General features: G+C 42.3%; 1 protein-coding gene and 1 long non-coding RNA gene across 2 annotated transcripts in view; one reads left to right on the forward strand and one right to left on the reverse strand.

The window, feature by feature from the left end:
- SLC7A14 (solute carrier family 7 member 14) overlaps positions 1-7175 on the reverse strand; it is a 108881-nt gene extending 101706 nt beyond the window's left edge. The window contains exon 1 of the mRNA XM_061167878.1: positions 7109-7175. The gene's annotated coding sequence lies outside the window, so the exon portion shown is untranslated. The remainder of the gene's footprint in view (positions 1-7108) is intronic.
- Positions 1-13438, forward strand: part of LOC133073893 (uncharacterized) — a 72478-nt gene that overhangs the window by 11984 nt on the left and 47056 nt on the right. The gene's annotated exons all lie outside the window — the stretch shown is intronic.

Consider the following 13438-nt stretch of genomic DNA (forward strand, 5'->3'; position numbering starts at 1 on the left):
GGCAGTACAGGCAGTTCATGTATTCTGGGAAAAGCAGTATGGTGCAAAGCAACAACATTCAGTACTGAACTACTGAAACAATTGATCAGTGGCGTAACTTACAGAAGGACAAGAGCCATCTTGCAGAAAGACAATACAGATCCCTATGTAACTTCATCAGAACCAGAGACCTGAAGTTCTATTCACCTTGTGATTGGTATTCTAGCCAGACAATGTAGGTAAAGTGAAAATTCCCCAGAGAAGGGGCTTATGTGTTGTGGCCTAAAAATGATTCACATCAGTTATCTGAGAGACTAGTGGTTTTCAAAGAAGAAGTGTCAGGCTTCCCTGGTGGCCCAGTGGTTAAGAATTCGCCTGCCAACACAGGGGACACGGGTTCTATCCCTGGTCTGGGAAGATTCCACATGCCATGAGGCAACTAAGTCCGTGCACCACAACTACTGAAGCCTGAACGCCCTAGAGCCCATGCTCCACAACAAGAGAAGCCACTGCAATGAGAAGCCTGAGCATTGCAACGAGAGAGTAGCCCCCAATCTCCACAACTAGAGAAAGCCCATGTGTAGCAGTGAAGATCCAGCACAGCCATAAAGAAATAAGAATTGGGGCAGGTTATTTAAGTACTCTGGGATCCAGTTCTTCATCTGTGAAAAAGGGATAATAACATTACCAACATTTAGGGTCAGAGTAAGGGTATTAGCTATCATGATCATTATCATCACTATTATGGTTGCTGTTACTGGGTGAAATACTAGCATGACATGTCAGAGTTTCCAATAAATAATGATGTAAAAATAGGAATCTTTCATTTATTTTTGATTCTTTGGGCTCAGTGAGGCAGCATATTCAAGTCTTCAGCCCCATTTCATAGAAGCATAGAATGTTACATCTTACAGGACCTGAAACACTATTTAATCCAAATTTCTTGGTTTAAAGATGAAGATGATGAAGGTAAGAGAAGTAAAATCCTTGTACAAATTCTTGGCAACAAAGATTCTGAAGTTTTGAATGCTTTTCTTCTGTCTTATAATACCAGCCATGAAATTTCTACCTGTTGACTATCCTTGACTAGTAGTTCACACCAGGGTGCAAGGGAAATAATCTGAAATCCAGATATATTCATTTTCCTACTCTTAGCATCTCTGGTAAAGTTTTGGTGGCTAAAGTCATTGATAAAAATTTTAATGACTAATGGAAGCTGCATGATGTTAAAAGACACAAGGAGCAGTGAATTGTGAAAGAAGACTCAAGTCTTGCTTCTGCCTCTGTTATTAACTTGAGTGACCATTCTCAGCCTCAGTTTTTCTGTTTGCAAAGTAAGAGAGTTAGGTTATGCAATTGTTACAAAATATTGGCACAATAGTATATTATATAAGGATTTTCTCTAATGAACAATTAAATCTTTACAATTATGAGAAACATTTTGTCATCAAAGTGTTCAAACACCTGAATGCAATTGTTTTTTAAAATTTGCTGATTATTTTTAAAACAAGCAAAGGAAAACAATTTTTTAAATGAACAGACGATGGAGATCTGCTTGCTCATTTGTAGGACAGTTTATTGGGTTGGAATATTTTGCCTTTGGCAAGTGAGAATCTGCTAATTCCAGACATTTGCTTAATGACTTGCTAGAATGGAAAGATGTTTTTCTTTCAATTTTGTCAGTAATCACCAGTTAAAACTTTTAAAGGGAAGCCCAATTATTCCTGGAAAAGGATAATATTATATGACCAATCAAACTGTGATGTCATCGGCTCTCCTCTCATTATTATATGTGTTTTCATTTTAAGCTAAGCTCCTTCTGAACTTAGGAATAATAGTAGTTGCCTGCAACAATCATGAAGGCCAATCAAATACTTTCTTAAGGAAATAAATGTCTCTTTAAGGTAAAAGTGAAAAGTATCATACAGTTCCATTTAAGTATTGTTTGTGAAATTGCCTCATCATAATGAAGTGAAACACTCTTGGACTGATGTGTCCCTTGTTCCCTGGAGGAGAACAGCAAGACCCAGTTCTCACTGACAGTCTGTCTTGGCCATCACTCCCTATGCCCCCAGAGGGGTTAGGAGGGTGGTTATCAGGGTAGGATTTGATGTTCTGTGTCTGTCTCCTGTTTTATTTCATAAGGGAAAATGCCACGGGGAGTACTCACTTCTTGGCTAGATGAGTTTGTGGCATGAAGTGACCTGGAACAATGGTATGAATTCAGCAAATATTTATTGAGCACCCATGTGCTAGGCTATAGGAGTTCCAAACACCTGTGACCACAGTCTTTCTGTGCAAATATATGACACTCCTCAACTACTTTATTGATTAAGTGAATGATTGTATGCTACCAGCATGAGTTTCCAAGCTACACTGTCAGTTCTATTTATTTCTTGAGATACAAAATCAGTTAAATCCCTCAAGCTGAAGACAGTGAAAATTAAACTCTTTTCAGCTCCAAGGTAATGTATTTCTCTCTTCCAAAATCCAGGCCTCTCTAAGAGATAAAGAGTTCCCATGAAATGAATAAACCATGATTCCCCCCAAAGTGGTGTTTATTATTAAAGCCAGCATGATCTGCTGGAGACTGGAGTAGACAGTTTCTCTAAGTTTTCCTTTAGTAATAAGATTCCATATGCAACAATTGCCTGAGAATGGCATGCTTGACCAACATCAGGCTGAGAGTGTATCTCAGCTCTTTCTCTGAAAGAGTATCTTTCAAGTTACCATCCACTCCTTTGTTAAGATCTATTTATCTATCTTAAGATAAATATATATATATGTATAAAAGATATTTACATATAAAGTATATGTAAATTTGAACTCTGAATAAGAACTGCTATATTATTTCTAAGTTGGAACTCAGGAAACCAGTAAGACCAGTAAAATAGAACATTTGACTTTATGGTAAAAAGGAATCTATGTGAAATTAAACTCCAGAAGTCATCGGCTCCTTCAGTGAGATACATGTTTTTCCTTCCTAGCCTTATTGTCTTGAGCATCTTTGGGCTTTGGGGGATGTTCTCAGCACAGGTGGATTTTCCTCTTCTCTTGGAAACAGTTTGAAAGCAGAGTCCCAAGTCCTTATTCCCAATTTCTGTTCTCAGTTGCTGTGATGTTTTTAGCACTTCCTAAAGAAATGTTGTCCAATAGAGCTTTCTGCAATGCTGGAAATTTTCTATATCTGCATTGTCCAATAAGGCAGTCAGTAGCCACATATGGTTTTATTAAGCAGCTGAAATATGCCTAGTGTGATTAAGGAGCTGAATTTTTAACATTTAAATTTTAACTAATTAAAATGGTAAATAACTACATATGGCTAGTGACTACTATATTGGATAGAGTGGTTCTAGACAGTGTAAGATTATGGTACCTGGGACCGAGTAATCCAGCAACATCATCCTTGCAGAATCACCCAGTGATGATATAATAGAAGTTATGTATTTAATTATGAGTTATGCCTTGCTTCTGGAGTAGGTTTGAAGCAGAATGTCAGTAATGGCATTAGGAAGGCATAATGGGATCTTTAAATAAAGGATAACAAATGGGAGGAATATGTTATGGTAAATATTAAGAGATGAAACAGCAGAACAGCACCATTTGAACTGAATTTGAGTTTCTAAATTCTACATTTTGGAGCAGGATGGAACTGTCTAATTCAATATAAAAGTTTCATCTTGCCAGTGTGATTGCTAGGGCTACAAAAATTTAATTAATGAAAGTGAGATCTTACTATGGGCTGGAAGAGAAGCAAGCAAAAATGAATAGAGTATCGGGTCTGTTGTATGTTAGAGTGGACTAGAACTCTAGGACCATGTCTAATGAAATTGTCCACTTGATAGAATTGTGAAAATTCAATGACTTATGAAAGGACTTAGCATACTGCCTAGCATTGATAAATATCAGGACTTAAGATGATCACTCATTTCTGCCTAAATCTTTTTGAGGCCTCTTCCAATTACCTGTGAGAATATAGGAAGATGCTAAGGGTAATTGATTTTGGAAAAATTATTTTGTTGAGAACAGATCATAGAAGAGGAAATATAGACAGCATAAAGGCAAGTGAAAAAATGCCATATCACCATCCCGATTTGCAAATTGTTGTTATAGGGAAAACAGTTATTGAGGAATGTGGGTCAGGTATCTCAGTTATATTCCATCAGCCAACACTGGAATAGTGAGACCAGAGAGGGAAAAACAGGAAGAAAAATTAGGTAGGAGGACTACTTGTATTTTCAGTGTTTGTGACTCTCAGGTGGCTCAGTGGTAAAAGAATATGCCTGCCAAAGAGGCAATGCAGGTTCAACCCTGGGATTGGGAGGATCCCCTGGAGAAGGAAATGGCAGCCCACTCCAGTATTCTTGCCTGGAAAATTCTATGAGCAGAGACGCCTGGTGAGCTACCGTTCATTGGGTGGCAAAGAGTTGGACATGACTTAGTGACTAAATGACAACAACAAAAACAACAAATTACTGAATATAGTTCAGTCCTGCTGATGTTCTTGTCACAGATAATCAGAGAAGGCATGGAAGAATATTTGAGGCACCATGGGAGTAGTGGAAAGGGCATTGGACTCGGAGTCAGGTCAACTGGATTCCAGTCCTAACTTTTCAGTCATGTGAGTTAGACTAATAAGCATCTTTGGGTTCCCAAATTATCTTTTTTTTGTAAAATAATGATGCTTAATGATCTTGAAGGTTTCCCCAGCCCTATAACTCAAGGGTGTAATTCTAAATATGAAAGCATGAGTGGGATCTAGTCCTCCAGATTCCCCAAAGCCTTGCTGTTCTTCAGAAAAGCCTGCCGTTTTATTCCTCTATCGGGTTTCTGTTATCCTGAAGCTCAAGTGTGTGAACAGTGGTATCTCAAGCAGCATGCACAAAAGCAGTTGGTATGGTGGGAGTTAGTGACAGTGGGTGGGTGAACAGATTAAAGAGGAAAGGATTGGAAGAGAGAGTAGTGTCTGTGAAAAGCAAAGCAGGTCCTTTACCTTTGACAGATTCTTGCTATAGTCTCCAGTAACCACTGCCCAAAGTCAATACCAAAATGAGGGCATGAAAATAGCTTGGGCCTCAGAGTTAAGCAGACTTGAATTTGAATCCAAGCTCTGGATTTGAGATACATAACTTCAGTTTTCTGAACTTTGTGATATGTTTGGTTAGCAGCTATTTTGAAGCTTAAATGAGATGATATGACCCAGCAAATAGTAGGTTTTTTTTTTTTTTTTAAAGTAAATACTCTCTTAATTTGGCCTCCTGAAATTGGCTTAGTTCATTCCTCATCTAGCCCATAATGTAAAAGACTCTCAAAGAAACACAAAAGACTGCTTAGAGATCTATATCTAGAGGATGTAAAATTTACATTGTAGATAACGCGTGGTGGAGAGAGAAGGGTGCTGAAGAGAGAAAAAACCTCAGCCAGGAATAGAAAGCCTAGTTAGTCTCTCCGTTAATGAAGCCTCTTCCTTTGTGCAGCCTTACAGTTCTCTGGTTCTTGAAAGCCACAGTAATGTTTATCAGAACAACAACCCTAACTGTGTTTCCAGCACTTCACCAACAGGAAGATTCACAGCGCAGGCAGAGAAAACAGAATGAGGCACCACATTCTTTCCCATTCAAGTTAGCAAAGCTGGATTCTGGAGTGACACCCGCTCCTTGCTCCTCAACCCAGCACTGGGGAAAACCTGCTTCCAAGTGGATTCCAGGGGTGAGGGGGTGGGAAGGCAGAGAAACGGGGAATGCATAGCACCTTTACCCCTCTCTCTAGGTCACTTGCTCCACTTGACTTCCTTTACGAGGTTCTAACACAGTTTCTGCTTTGGAGAAAAAATGTTGGCAAGCAGTGAACCTCCAGTCCCTTGGCGGTGGTATCTCGCCGCCTTGGAGAACTTTCAGCACCGCGGACAGCGCCCGCCCCGCCATCCTGTCTGTGGCCCACTCACGCGACTGCAGCTATCCTGCCCCTGGCATTCTCCCGAACCCCTTCCAGGAGGGGGCTCCGGTCGGAGTGGGGTTGGGGGAGGGGAGGTGGGTTATCCTTCTGTGTTTCTTGGTGAACTCTGGCCAGTGACCGGCCCTGCCACTATGGTGAGAATACCTCCCAAGAGCCGGTTTCTTTTCGCCTCTCGGTTTGAAGACCCACAAGAACCGAGGTCAGCATAGGCGGTGGGGTGGGGAGTGCTGGGAGCCGGTGAGGGCTCTATTTTTCCAGCATTCCTGCACCTTTTCTCCACCTTTACTTCCAGTCACTCGGCGACTTCTGTCTTACTTTTCAATCACAATACAAAATACATGTGTGTGTGGGGGTCGGGGTCGGGGGTTGACTCAAGAGCTAGAAGGAGGTTGTGGCTACCTCCGGCGAGGCTACACTGCCCTGCTCTGGCCCTTTGGATTCTCAGGGCACTGATGTGCTTTGGGATGGGGAAGTGGGGCGGGCTCTGACTTAGGTGTGAGTGTGAGAGTCCTCTCCCCAGGGATCTTCCCTGACACCTCACCCATCACGTCCTCCTCGTCGCCCCCGCTGTGTCACCGGTCTCTGGGGACAGATGCCCCCGCGAGCGCATGGCCTTGTCAGGTCACCTGGCTCAGACAGAGTCCCTTTGAAGAGTTTGCTCTAATGTAAAAGGGCAGACATTGCTCCCGCCCGTCCTTCGGGCTTCGGCCGGAAAAGCATCTTTCTCTCGTTGGACTCTTTCAGAGGCCGAGAAAACCCAGCTGCGCGAGCCAAGGTGCGTGCCCAGGCACTGGGGGGACAGGACGGGCCCGGCGGCAGTGGAGACCTGGCGGCCCGGACGCTGCTCGCGGCTCCCTCCTCCGCCTCTAGCTCCCGCGGGCCGGACCTGCCTGGCAGCCCCGCGAGTTGGAGCCCGGCGTCCCCCGACCCTGGATGCCGTCCAGGCCCCATTCCGGGCCAGAGCCGGAGAGACCCCGGACCGGCTCCGTCCTTCCTTCTAGGAGACCCCTTCCCGGAGGGCGCCCTCAGCCTCCGCGCCATGTTCCTGCTTACCCGCTCCGGGTGGCTCCGGCTCCCTGGTTCATTCAACAAGAGGTGATCATCCCGTTTTCCAGCTGGGATGCAGGGGCCACGGAGGGGGACAGACTACAGCGAAAGGGGGACGTTCACTCACCGGAGGGCTGGAGGTGATGAACTGGCTGCCGGGGCGGATGGCTGGCGGTCCCACTTACAGCGCCAGGTTTGTCTCTTCGGTGATGCGGGGTGGTGGAGGCAAAGGAAAGCAGGAGGCAGCCGCCGCTGCCGAACAGCTCCTCAATTATTCAGATTGCCCCTCTATCCTGCACCCCTCCCCGCGGCCTGTCAGTCCTCCCTCCAGCTAGCCTGTCTCCGCCTTCCTGGAGTCACGTGGGCTGCCCAACCCCTTACATTATTGAGCAGAAGCCTCTCACCAGACGCCCCCACCCCCAGCCCACACACACACACACACACACACACACACACACACACACACACACTCTGCTATTTGCCGCTCTCAACTCCTGCCTGGCCTATTAAGCCTCCAGGTGCTGCTTCCAGTACCTCCTGCTATGTGAGGCTGAGGGGAAGAGATGCGGGCTGCTCTCCGCCCTGGGAGACGACCAGGCAGGACTCTGCAGTGTTGATGTGTTGCAAACTCACAGCTTCTGCGAGAAGCTCCACCTCTGCTGGACTTGACATTGGACAAAGCTGGCTACCCAGACCTGGTTCCTGCCCTCTGGAAGCTTCCCCCTTCTTCACCGAGCCCTTGCTGCTCTTAAATGTCTTCCACCTCCCTCAGCGTTACTGAAAGGAAAGGATGGGAGAGATTGATTTCCCCTCCCCTCCTAAAAAAAGACAAGACCTACCTCTTTCTCCAATAGATCAAGTTTATCTTTGGGTTCTCAACATCTTATGAGTCGAAAAGATTGAGGCTTTGAGATTTGAAGATTGAGGAGGAATTTTGTTCCATCAATACCAAAAATAGATACCCTTGGGAGTATCTAACTTATGTTAGCCTTTCTTCTTTCATCTGTGAAATGACCCCTTAAGAACTATTATGAGAATTTAAAATGGTAATATTCTTAAAATTGCCTAACATATTTAGAACTCAATAAATGGGGATCCTTCCCCCATCTCTGTTAAAATAAATTTCAGAAACAAGGAGATTGTGATTTGCACCAGTAGAATGGAAGTATCTTTTGTAAACTTAGAAGGGGGTATCTGTGCATTCAGACTTGACAGATAATATATGAAAGGAGGAAAGCAATTTACTGGGCTTATATTTTTTCATTGGTTTTGTTGAGAACTATGTTATGTCTCAAAAGGATGAGGACTATGTAGTACAAACCGAAGCATGTTTGCCTTATCAGAGAATGAATTATTTAATATGCATTGAAAAGACTGCTTTAGATGGACAGTACCTACATAATCTTGCATCTTTGGTCCAGGTCTTCAAAATATGTGGGAGCTAATGAGATATAACTCCCCATCCTTGGAAACACATTCACTGGGCTTCTGATTGAGAAGAATGTTGGCTGTCTGACACTTCTTTCCTAGCATGGAGCAGTCAAATGTACCTTTAGATTGTGGGTTCTAGCTAGAGGACCTGGGTTCTCCCCAGAAAAATGGCTGATCAGTGCCAGGACAGTCTGGGAAAGTCTACCTAGCTTAAGTTTATTGCTGCCTTGGACCAGCATCCAGGTCTTAAATATTGAGATATCTCCTTCATTTGAGCTTATGCAGGGTATATCAGATCTTCTAGGATACCCAAGAAGCTGTGAAACTTGCAGGAAAGGCATAGAGTTAAAGAATCAGAAGTTTGGCATCTTAATACAGGCTCTGGTGGTGGTGGTGGTTTAGTTGCCAAGTCGTGTATGACTCTTGCGACCCCAGAGGACTGTAGGCTCCTCTGATCATGGGTTTCTCCAGGCAAGAATACTGGAGTGGGTTGCTGATTCCTTCTCCAAATACAGGCTCTGCCATTTACTTATCATATGATCTTTGGCAAATCACTCAAGCTCTTCGAGTTTCAGCTTTACAATGGGAATAGAATGTTTGTCTGCCTTCTCCATGAGCTGGTTCAAATGGAGGATAATGTATGAGAAGCCATACCATTAAATGTCCAAAGTGAATAAATGTGAATTATTGACATTACAGACTGAAGAAAACCCTGAATTTATTCTAGTCCAGATGAATTATGGGCATGAAGGGGTAGGAAGTTGGGATTTATCATGGAATGGGCAACAACTAAAGTGTCAGTATTTTTCTGTAAGTGTGTGTGTGTGTGTGTGTGTGCATGAAATTTAAGGGGTATAGTGTTTTGAGCATTATATTTTCATTTTCAGTGTCTTCTGTGATGGATTTCTGAATTAATTGAATTTTTTCATGACTTTTAATTTTTAGAATGATACCAGCCACAGTCACAGTGGTTATGAGTATTTCATAATTGAGATTAAGTTTGTGCTTATATTTCAGGACAGCAGCTTTACACTCTTCTGCCTTTCCCAGGTAAAACTCATTTGGGTTAGAAATTCAAAATGAATTTGACTTCAAAGCAAGAATATTCAGCATCCAGGAGCAATTTCTGGTTAGTCTAGAGCCCCTTGAGTGATATGAGTCTCCAGTTCACTGCCAATAAACCCAATGACATCTTTACACAAACCAGGAACTCCTGAGGAGTTTTCCCATTTGTAAGCAAATTCGAGTCCACTTTGCTGATTTTCTTTTTAAAAATATTCTTCAGAAGGTGTCAGTTGGGACCTCTTTATATTTAGGGACACCAAAAGACCAGAAGGTGCCAACTCATGCTCCTATATATATCGTTAAAAAAAAGTTGTCCAGGCTAGGTAAAATGCTACCTCTGTCTCCTCTACTTCTGGGTTGTCGTGAGGAAGCATGAGAAATGGAAGAATTAGCGTGAAATAATTTAATTTTGCCTCAAAAATGGTACCTTTATGAGCAGTTACTTGGATGAGTATAAATTTTAGAAAAATTTGGACAGTTTTACCAGAAATTGCCCTGGGACTCTGAATAATTTTTTCAAGCATGTTTTCAATGTTCAAGTCACCTTTCTCAGCACAGAACAGAAAAAGGAAGCTTGGGGGACAAACCTTGCATTGATTGTAATTGAAAGTTACACCTTAACAATGATTTCCTGATAAGGTTTCCCTTGGGTCATACTCCTTTACTTACAAGGTCTTATCTTTTACCTGTTGACTGTTGCATTTATGAGTCGCTGCAGACACTTTCTAGCTGTAGGCCAAGCATTAATGAACCAATGAATAGAAATGCAGTAGATAAAAGAGTAGCAGAACATTTAGAGCCACACACAGCAGGAACAATTGATGCATATCTCAGTTCCAGGGTTAAGCAAAGATACTACAGATTGACTACTAATTACATCTAGAAAGTACACATTCTATTTTTCTTTTTCTAACAATTGGAATATGGGACTGTTTATTCATTTATTTATTCATTTATTCAGTGTGTTCTAGACACTTGAGATATAGCCACACACTGCACAGAAATGGCTCCTGTTCTCCTTGAGCTTACAGTTTAGTAGAGGGAGTCAGACCCTAATCAAGTAAACAAAGAGGTGGAGAAAAGAACCATGGTGAAAAAAAAAAAAAAGAAATACAGTGATATACAAGGAGTGAGGACACCACTTTAGTTGAGTGGTGGAGAACTGACGAAAGCAAATGCAGGGGCCTAGACATACACGTTACTACTTTCCAAGGAAAGGGCAGTGCCCTCTGTTGTTCAGCTTCTCAGTCGTGTCTGACTCTTTGCAGCCCCATGGACTGCAGCACGTCAGGCTTCCTTGTCCTTCACCATCTCCCAGAGCTTGCTCAACTCATGTCCACTGAGTTGGTGATGCCATCCAACCATCTCATCCTCTGTCATCCCCTTCTCCTCCTGCCTTCAATCTTTCTCAGCATCAGGGTCTTTTCCAATAAGTCGACTCTTTGCATCAGGTGGCCAAAGTATTGGAGTTTCAGCTTCAGCATCAGTCATTCTAGTGAATATTCAGGATTGATTTTCCTTTAGGATTGACTGGTTTAATCTCCTTGCAGTCCAAGGGACTGTCACTCTCAAAAGAGTCTTCTCCAACACCACAGTTTGAAAGCATCAATTCTTTGGCATTCAGCCTTATTTATGGCCCAATTCTTGCACATTTACATGACTACTGGCAAAACCATAGCTTTGACTATATGGACCTTTGTTGGCAAAGTAATGTCTCTGCTTTTTAATGTGCTGTCTAAATTTGTCATAGCTTTTCTTCCAAGGAGCAAGTGTCTTTTAATTTCATGGTTGCAGTCACCATCTGCAGTGATTTTGGAGCCCAAGAAAATAAAGTCTGTCACTGTTTCCATTGTTTCCCCATCTATTTGCCATGAAGTGATGGGACCAGATGCCATGATCTTAATTTTTTGAATGTTGAGTTTTAAGCCAGCTTTTTCACTCTCCTCTTTCATCTTCATTCAAAGGCTCTTTAGTTTTCTTCACTTTCTACCATAAGGATGGTGTCATCTGCATGTCTGAGGTTGTTGATACTTCTCCCAGCAATCTTGATTCCATCTTGTGCTTCATCCAGCCTGACATTTTGCATGATGTACTCTGTATATAAGTTAAATAAGCAGGGTGAAAATGTACAGCCTTGACTACTCCTTTCCCAATTTTGACCTAGTCTGTTGTTCCATGTCTGATTCTAAATGTTCCTTTTTGTCCTGCATACAGGTTTCTCAGGAGGCAGGTAAGGTGGTCTGGTATTCCCATCTCTTGAAGAATTTTCCACAATTTCTTGTGATCCACATAGTCAAAGACTTTAGCATAGTCAATGAAGCAGAAGTAGATGCTTTTCTGGAAATCTCTTGTTTTTTCTATGATCCAACAGATGTTGACAATTTGATCTCTGGTTCCTCTGCCTTTTCTAAATCCATCTTGTACGTCTGGAAGTTTTTGGTTCATGTACTGTTGAAGCCTAGCTTTGAGGATTTTGAGCGTTACTTTGCTAGCATGTGAAATGAGTGCAATTGTGCAGTATTTTGAACATTCTTTGGCATTACCCTTCTTTGAGATTGGAATGAAAATGTACATTTTCCAGTGCCCTCTTACCCGAGGACTTTTGCCAAAAGTCTACATCATTAGCAGGGTAATCACTAAAACCTTCATGATTGACCCACATGGATGGATTATGATTAGGCCACCAGGAGATTGACCAGATGCTTTAACAACCATTACATCTTTTTGTCTCATGATTCATGGTGATGAATAGTTGACGCTTTCTTCTAAAAGGACCACAAACTCATCAATGCCCCCCTGACTTCTGCCTTTAAGAGATTCAGAGGCTGAGAAATCAAAAGCACTGTGACAGCCTGGCCAGAGGCTGGTCAAGAACCTTCTGAATGGAGAGGTTGCTTACTGTGCAGAAAAAGAAGAAAAGATAGACCCAGAACCCAACTACTACAGGGCACACAATAAATATATACTAAACAAATAACTTGCTGCTAGGATTCTACCAATTGGACTGGGAATTTATAAGCAATTATCTGTGAGTAACTATCCTCTGTGTATCTCAGTTCCAAGAGGAAGAAGGGGGATGCTGACTTGAACATGTTCATTTCATTCCTCCCAAATTTACAGTGAGGTACAGCAACTTTCCCCATCCCACTGCATGCAGTATGAATAAAGTTCCTTAATGATGAAGCTGTGGAAAGAAGTCAGAAATGCTAAAACAGTGGAATTCCTTGACATGGAAGGAAGTATTAAAGCAAACACTTCTTCCCATTTATTATATGTTTTCTTTAAATACACTCACTTTTACACTTAATTAATTTTAAAGAGGTTTCTGTCACTGGTTTAAGTAGAAAAGGGGTATCTGTTGCCATATGTACAAGATAATTATTTAAATAAGCACAGTAAAAATAAAATGATGTTATTATAGTCAAGTAAATACTATTGCCTGCCCAGGAATCTGAGGTTTGCTTTCTCATTATTAAAAAAAGAAAGCAACTGTTAAAGAGGTGTTAAAGACATATTGGCATCAAACTGAGGCTTTCTCCATGAAGTAATCAGAAACACTGAAGGACAAATGGAAAAGAATAATTTTCTCACTGTGTGATGATAGGTGATTTAGTACTGAGCCTTGCATGCGTGCTATGCCTCTTCAGTCGTGTCTGATTCTTTGAGACCTTATGGACCACAGCCCTCCTGGCTCCTCTGTCCATGGGATTCTCCAGACAAGAACACTGGAGTGGGTTACCATGCCCTCCTCCAGGGGATCTTTCCGATCCAGGGATTGAATCCACATCTCTTATGTCTCCTGCACTGGCAGGTAGGTTCTTTACCACTAGCACCACCTGGGAAGCCCTATTTAAATCAGCATTTCTCCCAATTTTAGCATGCATGGCAATCAAATGGGGAGCTTGTTAAAAATGCTGAATTGAATTCAGTAGTTCTGGGGTTGGACCCAAGGACTTGCATT

The sequence above is a fragment of the Dama dama genome, chromosome 19, assembly GCF_033118175.1.
Source record: "Dama dama isolate Ldn47 chromosome 19, ASM3311817v1, whole genome shotgun sequence".
NCBI classification, from domain to species: Eukaryota; Metazoa; Chordata; class Mammalia; order Artiodactyla; family Cervidae; genus Dama; species Dama dama.